Source organism: Hemitrygon akajei, chromosome 27 (assembly GCF_048418815.1).
Source record: "Hemitrygon akajei chromosome 27, sHemAka1.3, whole genome shotgun sequence".
Taxonomy (NCBI): Eukaryota; Metazoa; Chordata; class Chondrichthyes; order Myliobatiformes; family Dasyatidae; genus Hemitrygon; species Hemitrygon akajei.
In genome coordinates this window covers 39,972,751-39,985,189 of record NC_133150.1, presented here as the reverse complement: position 1 = coordinate 39,985,189, position 12,439 = coordinate 39,972,751, and positions in this window count along the sequence as shown.

Sequence of the window (12,439 nt, the reverse complement as noted above, 5' to 3'; positions counted from 1 at the left end):
AATGAATATAGAACTGAGACAGGTTTTTATAAACAAATAAAACATTTATTAAACACTGCTCAAAAAAACCCAAAAGTAAACAAACGACTAACTTAACCGGAAGTTGGCTGCTATACAGCAGCTCGAACAGTTCCTAAAGCGATAATGCAAAAACAGTTCTTAGAATGATAATGTAAAAAGTCCAAGAGATTTATACAGTCAGATAGGAGAGATTTTTCTAGAAGTAACGAATGCCTTGCCATCACGACGTTACTGCTGATCCCAGCCGAAATATGCCTTGCCCAAAGGAATTTCGATGAAGTAAGTAAAAACGGCTTAAAGGCGCTGACCTTTCCTTGGCGAAACCCTGCTCCAGTCCTTTCTGCTCTTTAGCAGGGACTATCTTGGATTGCATATTACTAATTCCTTCCTAATGAAGATCAAATAAGGTTGAACCTATTTCATCGCCGACAACACCAACTTTTCTCGATCCTTTGGTTTTTCCGTACTTCGATAAATTCTTCACTCTCCGACTGGACTTCAACTGGCAGTGATTTTCAGAACTGCTGGTACAATGATTCTTACAGTAGAAATTAAAACTCCACTTTTAAAACAAAACTGCGGCACAGAATCAAATACGCAGCAGAACGGAGTCACTGATGAATTAAATCACAAACCTACCTACGTCACAGCGATGCGTGCTCCTTTTATACCCTGTCGAAAGAGGTTATCACATGACCTCTCACTGGCGGGAAAATTACATCGCTCCACCATCACAAGACCATTACATCATGCCCAGCAGAGCCTCAAATACATCATGGTTGTGTGACAGTCACAAGTACGTAACACCACCCTGACACCCCACTCCCACCACCCACTTCTGAATCATAATTTATTTCAGGTATTTAAATATTAACTGAGTGATTATTGTGTTCCAATTATACAGAGCTTTAGTAGACTGCACATGGACCATTTTGTACAGGTCTGGTTCTTCCCACCTAAGGAAGGATACAATGGACTGAGTACAGCAAAGATATCCCAGAAAGATTCTTGGGATTTTGTGTTTGTTGGATTGGTGTATGAATTCAGTGAAACAAGGAGTATGGAATATAGAATATGGATCATATCAGGGTATAACACAGGGAAAGGCCCTTTGACTCACCCTGTCTGTGCTGACCATTATTCCAATGTAACTAATCCCATCTGCCTGCACACGTTCTTACATGTTCATGTGTCTGTTTAAATACCTTTTCAATGTTGCTATTGTATCTGGCAAATTATTCCAGGCACTATTTATACTTACTGCGTAAAGAAAAAATGTCTCTCACATCTCCTTCAATGTTTACCCCTGTTCACTTTAAATGTAAGTCCTTTGATATTTTATACTTTTACCCAGGGAATTATGACTATCTCCCCTGTCTGTGCCTTTCATAGTTTTACACTATTCTAATAGGTCGCCCCTCTGGCTCTGCCACTCCAACTTTGTCCAAGTTCTCCATGTAGCTATTACACTCTAATCCAGGCCAAACCATGGTTAATCTCTACTGCACCAACTCCGAAGCCTCTAATGCTTCTATAGTGTGGAGACCAAAACTACACACAATTACTCCAAATGTTGCCAAAGTTTTATACAGTTGCAACATGACTTGCCAACTTTCATTCTCAATGTTGGCAAGCATGCCATTCACTGCCTTTACTGCCCTGTTCACTTGTATTGTTACTTTTGGGAGCTGGGGACTTGCATGTCACACTCCCATTGTCGATCAGTGCTCCAAAAGGTCCTGCCAGTTCCTTCATAGTTTTGTCTTGCATTTGACCTCCCAAAATGCAACACCTCATGCTTGTGTGATTTGAAGTCTTTTCTCTGCCCAAACTCTGAGCTGATCTACACAGGCTCTAAAAAAGTATTCACCCCCACCACCCCTTGGATGTTTTCATTTTTAAAAATTTTACAACATTAAATCACAATGGATTTAATTTGGCTTTTTTGATGCTGACCAACAGAAAAAGACTCTTTCATGTCAAAGTGAAAACAGATCTCTACAAAGTGATCTTTATTGATTATGAATATAAAACACAATAACTGCTTGTATAAGTATTCACTCCCAAGTCCGTATTTAGTAGGTGCACTTTTGGCAGCAATTACAGCCTTGAATCTCTGTGGATAGGTCTCAATGAGCTTTGCACATCTGGACATTTTTCCCCATTCTTCTTTATAAAACTGCTCAAGCTCTGACAGATTGCATAGTGATCCTGGTGCAACAGCCCTTTTCAAATGCAGCCACAAATTCTCAATTGGATGAGGTCTGGACTCTGCCTTGGCCACTCCAGAACATTAACTTTGTTGCTTTTAGAGCATTCCTGTGTTGACTTGGCTTTATGCTTGGGGTAATTGTCTTGCTGGAAAACAAATCTTCTCTCAAGTCTCAGTTCTCTTGCAGAATGCATCAGGTTTTCCTCCCGGATTATTATATCCTCCTGTATCCCTCAACTTCATTCCTCACTATCCCCAGCTCCGAAAATTCAGTTTTCACTACAAATGTACTTATATTTTCATGCAAATCATTTACATCTATTACATGCAACAGAGGTCCAGGCTCTGAACCTTACAGAGCTCCACTGGTCATGGGACTCGAGTCACATGATCACCCCTCCACCACTGGATCACTTGTCTATCAACATGCCAATTTTGTTTCTAACTTACAAACTCACTACGGATCCTGTGTTACTTAATTTTCTGGACCAACGTAATATGAGGGACCATATCAAATGGTTTATAGAGACCACATATAAAACATCCACTGCATTCCCCTCATCAATCATTTTGTTCACTGTCCTGTATTATCTGGGAGTTATGAAATTATATGAATAATTGGTATTAATTACAAATGGGAACAAAGCTTCCTGAAATAAAATGTAATCCACTAATAGTCTAAGGGTTTTGAAACCAATCATTGAGAGAGGGACATTCTGATTCTAAAGCACCACACACAAAATTCTGGAGGAACTCAGCAGGTCAAGCAGCAGCCATGGAAGTGTTGTTTGGGTCTGAGACAGGACAGGAAATTAAGGGGGAAAACCCCAGAATAAAAAGAGGGGAGTGAATAGTTAGAATGTGATAGACGGAAGCAGGTGGGTTGGAAAGATAAGGGGCTGGAGAAGAAGGGATCTGATAAGAGAGGAGAGTGGAAGATATGTAAAAGGGAAGAGGGAGGTGAGAAGAGGTTAGAGGCCAGAGTGTGGAATACAGAAAAGGTGAGGGAGTGTGTTTTTTTTATCTGGAAGGAGGAACCAATTTTCATACCATCAGGATGGAGGCTAACCAGATGGAAAACAAGCTGATGCCCCTCCACCCTGAGGATGGCCCAATCTGATTTCATAACACTTCAGGTTGATGCAACAGAAAAATGGTGATGTTAAATTGTACTTAATGAAGTCTTCAGGATAAAATCAAGGGAGCCATTATGTTGTCATATCCTGTATCAACATAGTGTTAAAGGCATATACCTACCTTTGTATAGTATACTCTTATCTGTAATAAATGATATATAGAAACATAGAAAATAGGTGCAGGAGTAGGCCATTCAGCCCTTCGAGCCTGCACCGCCATTCAGTATGATCATGGCTGATCATCCAACTCAGAACCCTGTACCTGCTTTCTCTCCATACCCCCTGATCCCTTTAGCCACAAGGGCCATATCTAACTTCCTCTTAAATATAGCCAATGAACCGGCCTCAGCTGTTTCCTGTGGCAGAGAATTCCACAGATTCACCACTCACTGTGTGAAGAAGTTTTTCCTCATCTCAGTCCTAAAAGGCTTCCCCTTTATCCTTAAACTCTGACTCCTTGTTCTGGACTTCCACAACATCGGAAACAATCTTCCTGCATCTAGCCTGTCCAATCCCTTTAGAATTTTATACGTTTCAATAAGATCCCCCCTCAATCTTCTAAATTCCAGTGAGTATAAGCCTAGTCGATTCAGTCTTTCTTCATATGAAAGTCCTGCCATCCCAGGAATCAATCTGGTGAACCTTCTCTGTACTCCCTCTATGGCAAGAATGTCTTTCCTCAGATTAGGGGACCAAAACTGCACACAATATTCTAGGTGCGGTCTCACCAAGGCCTTGTACAACTGCAGTAGAACCTCCCTGCTCCTGTACTCAAATCCTTTTGCTATGAATGCCAACATACCATATGCCTTTTTCACTGCCTGCTGTACCTGCATGCCCACCTTCAATGACTGGTGTACAATCACACCCAGGTCTCGTTGCACCTCCCCTTTTCCTAATCAGCCACCGTTCAGATAATCTGTTTTCCTGTTCTTGCAACCAAAGTGGATAACCTCACATTTATCCACATTAAATTGTATCTGCCATGAATTTGCCCACTCACCTAACCTATCCAAGTCACCCTGCATCCTCTTAGCATCCTCCTCACAGCTAACACCGCCGCCCAGCTTTGTGTCATCCGCAAACTTGGAGATGCTGCATTTAATTCCCTCGTGTAAATCATTAATATATATTGTGAACAACTGGGGTCCCAGCACTGAGCCTTGCGGTACCCCACTAGTCACTGCCTGCCATTCTGAAAAGGTCCCATTTACTCCCACTCTTTGCTTCCTGTCTGCCAACCAATTCTCTATCCACATCAATACCATACCCCCAATACCGTGTGCTTTAAGTTTGCACACTAATCTCCTGTGTGGGACCTTGTCAAAAGCCTTTTGAAAATCTAAATATACCATATCTACTGGCTCTCCCCTATCCACTCTACTAGTTACATCTTCAAAAAATACTATAAGATTCATCAGACATGATTTTCCTTTCACAAATCCATGCTGACTTTGTCCAATGATTTCACCTCTTTCCAAATGTGTTGTTATCACATCTTTGATAACCGACTCTAGCATTTTCCCCACCACCGATGTCAGACTAACCGGTCTATAATTCTCCAGTTTCTCTCTACCTCCTTTTTTAAAAAGTGGGGTTACATTAGCCACCCTCCAATCCTCAGGAACTAATCCAGAATCTAAGGAGTTTTGAAAAATTATCACTAATGCATCCATTATTTCTTGGGCTACTTCCTTAAGCACTCTGGGATGCAGACCATCTGGCCCTGGGAATTTATCTGCCTTTAATACCTTCAATTTACCCAACACCACTTCCCTACTAACATGTATTTCCCTCAGTTCCTCCATCTCACTAGACCCTCGGTCCCTTACTATTTCCGGAAGATTATTTATGTCTTCCTTAGTGAAGACAGAACCAAAGTAGTTATTCAATTGGTCTGCCATGTCCTTGTTCCCCGTGATCAATTCACCTGTTTCTGACTGTAAAGGACCTACATTTGTCTTGAACAATCTTTTTCTTTTCATATATCTATAAAAGCTTTTACAGTCAGTTTTTATGTTCCCTGCCAGCTTTCTCTCATAATCTTTTTTCCCTTTCCCAATTAAGCCCTTTGTCCTCCTCTGCTGGTCTCTGAATTTCTCTCAGTCCTCAGGTGTGCTGCTTTTTTTGCTAATTTATATGTTTCTTCTTTGGACTTGATACTATCCCTAATTTCCCTTGTCAGCCATGGGTGCACTACCTTCCCTGGTTTATTCTTTTTCCAAACTGGGATGAACAATTGTTGTAGTTCATCCATGCGATCTTTAAATGCTTGCCATTGCATATCCACCATCAACCCTTTAAGTATCATTTGCCAGTCTATCTTAGCTAATTCACGTCTCATACCTTCAAAGTTACCCTTCTTTAAGTTCAGAACCTTTGTTTCTGAATTAACTATGTCACTCTCCATCTTAATGAAGAATTCCACCATATTATGGTCACTCTTACCCAAGGGGCCTCACAGGACAAGATTGTTAACGAACCCTTCCTCATTGCTCAATACCCAAGCTAGAATGGCCTGCTCTCTAGTTGGTTCCTCGACATGTTGGTTCAGAAAACCATCCCGCATACATTCCAAGAAATCCTCTTCCTCAGCACCCTTACCAATTTGGTTCACCCAATCTATATGTAGATTGAAGTCATCCATTATAACTACTGTTCCTTTATTGCATGCATTTCTAATTTCCTGTTTAATGCCATCCCCAGCCTCACTACTACTGTTAGGTGGCCTGTACACAACTGCCACCAGTGTTTTCTGCACCTTAGCGTTATGCAGCTCTACCCATATCGATTCCACATCCTCCAGACTAATGTCCTTCCTTTCTATTTCGTTAATCTCCTCTCTAACCAGCAATGCTACCTCACCTCCTTTTCTTTACTGTCTATCCCTCCTGAATATTGAATATCCCTGGATGTTGAGCTCCCATCCTTGGTCACCCTGGAGCCATGTCTCTGTGATCCCAACTATATCATATTCATTAATAACTATCTGCACATTCAATTCATCCACCTTGTTACAAATGCTCCTCGCATTGACACACAAAGCCTGCAGGCTTGTTTTTACAACACTCTTAGCCCTTATACAATTATGTTGAAAAGTGGCTCTTTTTGCTTTTTGCCCTGGATTTGCCTGCCTGCCACTTTTACTTTTCACCTTACTACTTTTTGCTTCTACCCTCATTTTACACCCCTCTGTCTCTCTGCACTTGTTTCCATCCCCCTGCCACATTAGTTTAAAGCCTCCTGAACAGCAGTAGCAAATGCTCCCCCTGGGATATTGGTTCCAGTCCAGCCCAGGTGCGGACCGTCCTGTTTATATTGGTCCCACCTCCCCCAGAACTGGTTCCAATGCCCCAGAAATTTGAATCCCTCCCCCTTGCACCATTTTTCAAGCCACGTATTCATCTGAAATATCCTCCTATTTCTACTCTGACTAGCACGTGGCACTGGTAGTAATCCAGAGATTATTACCTTTGTGGTCCTACATTTTAGTTTATCTCCTAACTCCCTAAATTCACCTTGTAAGACCTCATCCCATTTTTTACCTATATTGTTGGTACCTATGTGCACCACGACCACTGGCTGTTCACCCTCCCATTCCAGAATGTCCTGCAGCCGCTCAGAGACATCCTTGACCCTTGCACCAGGGAGGCAACATACCACCCTGAATTCCAACAAATAAAGATCTAACCTGGTCAACCCATCCCTATAACACAGTGCCCTCTAATCCTAACAACATCTTTATAAATCGTCTCTCCCACTGTTTTTAGTTTAACCATGTCTTTCCTCTAGCAGGGTAACTAAAACTGTCCACAGTACTCCAAGTGTGACCTCAACAACAAATTGTACAACTGCAACATAAAACCCCAATTCCTAAGACTATAAAATTTTCTTCGGGCATGGGTGTCCCTGGGGAAATGATGGTGTGATTTCCTCTTTCTGTGCCTCTCAGGATTTTATATCCCTCTATAAGTAGACCTCTATAAGATGTTTGAAGGAATTAATATTTCACCTGAAACTACAACTGGTGAGAAATCGAATCTGGATCAGGGCTCACAAACAGCACCGAGATGCTATGCTACTGAGAATATCACAATGGGGCATTGATCATTGTACAGTCCAATTCAATACCCAGCTTTCCCCCCCATTGTTAATTGACCTTTGGGCTGTTCATCCAATGATTGTAAATGTGCTCAAGCTGAATAAATAGTTATTTTTGTGTGAACACGAGAGCTTCCTCTACATCCTCTCTAAAACATCCACGTCCTACATATAATTGTCATAAGGGGGGTGTTGAGACTGGACCCAAATGCAGGACACAGACACTGAAGTACAAGGAACAGGACGGGACAAAACTAAAGGATGGGACATGTCAGACTAGGCTAGGGAAGCAGGACCAGGAGGAGGGATTGGGTAAAAGGAGTCTGGGGTGGACTCCAAGCCCAAGACTGGACACGGACCCAGAACCTGGTTCTTGACTCGGGCTCGGACACCAAACCAGGCGAAGACGTGACAAGGCCTGGGTTCAAAAGACCTTGAGACTTCAGACTTCAGACTTGAGACTTGAATAACTCACAGGCTGGAGCCCTGGGTCCCTGGAGCTCGAGGCTTGAGGCTTGGGTTCTTGAAGCTTGAGGCTTGGGTTCCTGGAGACCAGGCGAAGACGTGACAAGGCCTGGGTTCGAAAGACCTTGAGACTTGAAACTTGAATAACTCGCAGGCTGGGGCCCTGGGTCCCTGGAGCTCGGGGCTTGAGGCTTGGGTTCCTGGAGACCAGGCATAGACATGACAAGGCTTGGGTACTTGGAGACCAGGTGAAGACTTGGTTTCTTGGAGCTCAAGGTTTGAGGCTTGGGTTCTTGGCGATCGAGGCATGAGGCTTGGGTACTTGGAGACCAGGCGAAGACGTGACGAGGCTTGGGTTCTTGGAGGCCACTCCTGGGCAGGACATGGGACTCCACCCGACAGAGGCAAGGAACAGGAAGGGACAGAACCAACCACAGGGTAACGGCAAATGGCCTGGCTTACCCGATGGAGGCAAGAGACAGGAAGGGAGCTCGGTCTGGGGTGGTTCCCGGTAACCTCGGCAGGCTACAGAACAGCCAAATCCATAACTCACTGAATGTACTAGCCTTCCACCAGTGGGTTGCTCCAAGGGCAGACTGACAAGACAATCCCCCAATCACACTCAATCCCAGGGCCACTTATATTCCCAGCCCCCAAGATGAGTATCAGGTACTTATGTTTAAATCCAATCTAAGCAAGGGACAGTCGGAGGACCCAGAGTCTGGAGTCTGCAGACCGGACCGTGAACCGGAATGTGGATTTCAGACCGGACCACGACAATAATGAGATATTCAGAGCTGAACACAACACTCCGAGTCTGGTATAACCAGGGTCTTTATAGAGTTGCTACAATACCTACCGTAATAGTTTTTAAACTCAGCAATCGTGATTCTGTTGCTGCATATCATCACAGATTGTGGTTTGTTGGTCAGGAAGTTAAGGATCCTATTGCAAAGGGAGATGCTGTCCCCCATATCTAGGAGTTTTGAAATGATTGTACTTGGAGTTATTGTATTGAAAATGTAGCTTTATTCAATAAGCAGTCTAACATAGGTGTTTTTACTGTCTGATGCTCCAGAGAAGAGTATAAGGGTAGTGATGCACCATCAATAACTCTCGGAGACGTGAGTTAAGGTAGGCTTTTATTGGCTGGAAGAAAGAACAAGCAGCAAGCGACCACCACACAACATCCTGAAGACTGAGGGGGGAGCAGTGCCTCCAATCGCCTTTATACAGGGGTCTGTGGGAGGAGCCACAGGAGCAGTCAGTGGGGGGGGGCATGTCCAGACAGGTATATGTAGTTCACCACATTCACCCCCCCTTTGTTTTAAAAGAGAGTCCCCATGGGGCGAAGTTTCTTACAAGTATATTTACAGGTTAAGTCTATCAGGTGGTCGAATCTGTCACTGCGATCTACGTAGCACCGGCTGTGATTGCACAGGTGCCGGTGGTGGTGATTGCACAGGTGCCGGTGGTGGTGATGGCACAGGTGCCGGTGGTGGTGATGGCACAGGTGCCGGTGGTGGTGATTGCACAGGTGCCGGTGGTGGTGATGGCACAGGTGCCGGTGGTGGTGATTGCACAGGTGCCGGTGGTGGTGATTGCACAGATGCCGGTGGTGATTGCATAGGTGCCGGTGGTGGTGATTGCACAGATGCCGGTGGTGGTGATTGCACAGGTGCCGGTGGTGGTGATTGCACAGGTGCCGGTGGTGGTGATTGCACAGATGCCGGTGGTGGTGATTGCACAGGTGCCGGTGGTGGTGATTGCACAGATGCCGGTGGTGGTGATTGCACAGATGCCGGTGGTGATTGCACAGGTGCCGGTGGTGGTGATTGCACAGGTGCCGATGGTGGTGATTGCACAGGTGCCAGTGGTGATTGCACAGGTGCCGGTGGTGATTGCACAGGTGCCGGTGGTGGTGATTGCACAGATGCCGGTGGTGGTGATTGCACAGATGCCAGTGGTGGTGATTGCACAGGTGCTGGTGGTGATTGCACCGGAAACGGTGGTTGTGCAGGTTCCGGCCTGACTGGAGGTGTCAGCCCACTAGGCATCAGTGATCCCTCATGCGTGTGCGAGGCGCCTGATATATGCGTGTGCGAGGCGCCCGGTATGGGAGTGTCATGAGGAGTCTGTATAGGGCTTGGTGTGCGCGATGTCACCTCAGGTACAGGGTTCATAGTTACCGTGGAGTGTTCGGGGTAGTGGTCCACTACTCCTGCGGGCGCCAGGTCGCGGACGGAGACCGTGTCCTCCTGCACATCAGGTAAGTCCACGTAGGCATACTGGGGGTTCGCATGTAGTAGGTGAACCCTCTCAACCAGCAGGGAGTATTTATTGCTCCTCACATGTTTCCAGAGCAGCATTGGCCCTGGGGACGTCAGCCAAGCTGGTAGGGTGGTCCCAGTGGCAGAGTTCCTGGGAAAAGAAAAGAGGCGCTCATGAGGGGTGGCATTGGTGGACGTGCATAACAGAGAGCAGATGGAGTGGAGTGCCTCTGGGAGGACCTCCTGCCATCGACAGACCAACAACCCCTTTGACTTAAGGGCTAAAAGTGTGGCCTTCCACACTGTGGCATTCTCCCTCTCCACCTGTCCATTTCCCCGGGGATTATAGCTCGTGGTCCTACTAGTAGCAATGCCCCTAGCCAGCAGGTACTGGCGCAGCTCGTCAATCATAAAGAAGGACCCTCTATCACTGTGGATATAGCAGGGGTATCCGAACAGAGTGAAGAGCTGGCGCAGGGCTTTTATGACGGATGTGGCAGTGGTGTCGGGGCAGGGGATGGCAAAGGGGAACCGTGAGTACTCGTCGATAATGTTGAGACAGTGGACATTGTGGTCGGTGGAAGGAAGGGGGCCCTTAAAGTCAATACTCAGTCGCTCAAAGGGGCGGGTGGCCTTGATAAGTTGCACCTTTTCAGGATGGTAGAGGTACGGTTTGCACTCAGCGCAGACTTGGCAGTCCCTGGTCATCGTCCTGATGTCCTCAAGGGAGTAAGGCAGGTTCCGGGCTTTCACGAAATGGTAAAATCGGGTGTCCCCCGGGTGGCAAAGATCTGCATGGAGAGCATATAGCTGGTCGAGCTGTGTGCTGGCACACGCTCCCCAGGATAGGGCATCAGGGGGCTCATTGAGCCTTCCAGGCCAGTACAGGATATCATAGTTGTAGGTGGAGAGTTCTATTCTCCACCGCAAAATTTTATCATTTTTGATTTTGCCCCGCTGTTGGTTGCTGAACATGAACGCAACTGAGCGCTGGTCGGTCAGCAAGGTGAACCTTTTGCCGGTGAGATAGTGTCGCCAGTGCCTAATAGCTTCCACTATGGCCTGGGCTTCTTTCTCCACCGTGGAGTGCAGAATTTCAGGGCCTTGAAGGGTACGAGAAAAGAATGCTACTGGCCTGCCTGCCTGATTGAGGGTAGCAGCCAGCGCGAAATCGGAGGCGTCACTCCCTACTTGGAAGGGAATTGTCTCGTCCACCGCATGCATCGTTGCTTTGGCAATGTCCCCTTTAATGCGGCTGAAGGACACGCGGGCCTCGGCTGAGAGGGGAAAAGTGGTAGACTTGACCAGGGGGCGGGCCTTGTCTGCGTAATGAGGGACCCATTGGGCGTAATAGGAAAAGAAGCCCAGGCACCGTCTGAGGGCTCTGAGGGTGGTGGGAAGAGGGAGTTCTAACAGGGGGCGCATACGGTCAGGATCAGGGCCAATGACCCCGTTCTCCACGATATACCCAAGGATAGCGAGTCGGGTGGTTCCGATCACACACTTGTCCCTGTTATAAGTAAGGTTCAGGGCTTTGGCCACTTGGAAAAATCATTGAAGGTTGGTGTTGTGATCCGGCCAGTCGTGACCATAGATGGTGATGTTATCCAGATAGGGAAATGTGGCCTTCAGTTGGCACTGGTCCACCATCCAGTCCATTTCCCTTTGGAAGACAGAGACACCATTTGTGACACCGAAGGGGACGTGCAGGAAGTGATAGAGCCTGCCGCCCGCCTCGAAGGCGATGTAGGGGCGGTCCTCCGGGCGGATGGGGAGCTGATGGTAAGCGGATTTCAGGTCTATGGTCGAATACACCTTGTACTGAGCTATCTGGTTGACCAGATCCGCAATGCGGGGTAGGGGGTACGCGTCAAGCTGCGTGAACCTATTGATGGTCTGGCTATAGTCCACGACCATCCTATTTTTCTGCCCGGTCCGAACAACAACCACCTGGGCCCTCCAAGGACTTGTGCTTGGCTCGATGATCCCCTCCCCGAGCAGCCGCTGCACCTCTGACTGAATGAAGATCCTGTCCCCCGCGCTGTACCTCCTGCTTTTAGTTGCCACAGGTTTACAGTTGGGGGTCAGGTTGGCGAACAGCAGTGGGGGAGGGATCTTGAGGGTGGAGAGGCTGCAAGTGGTGTCAGTAGCGCAGCTGTCAGCATGGTGCTGGGTGGGATGTGTGGGTCGGTGTGTGTGTGTGGTCAGTAGCGGGGTATATGACGAAGTCCCAC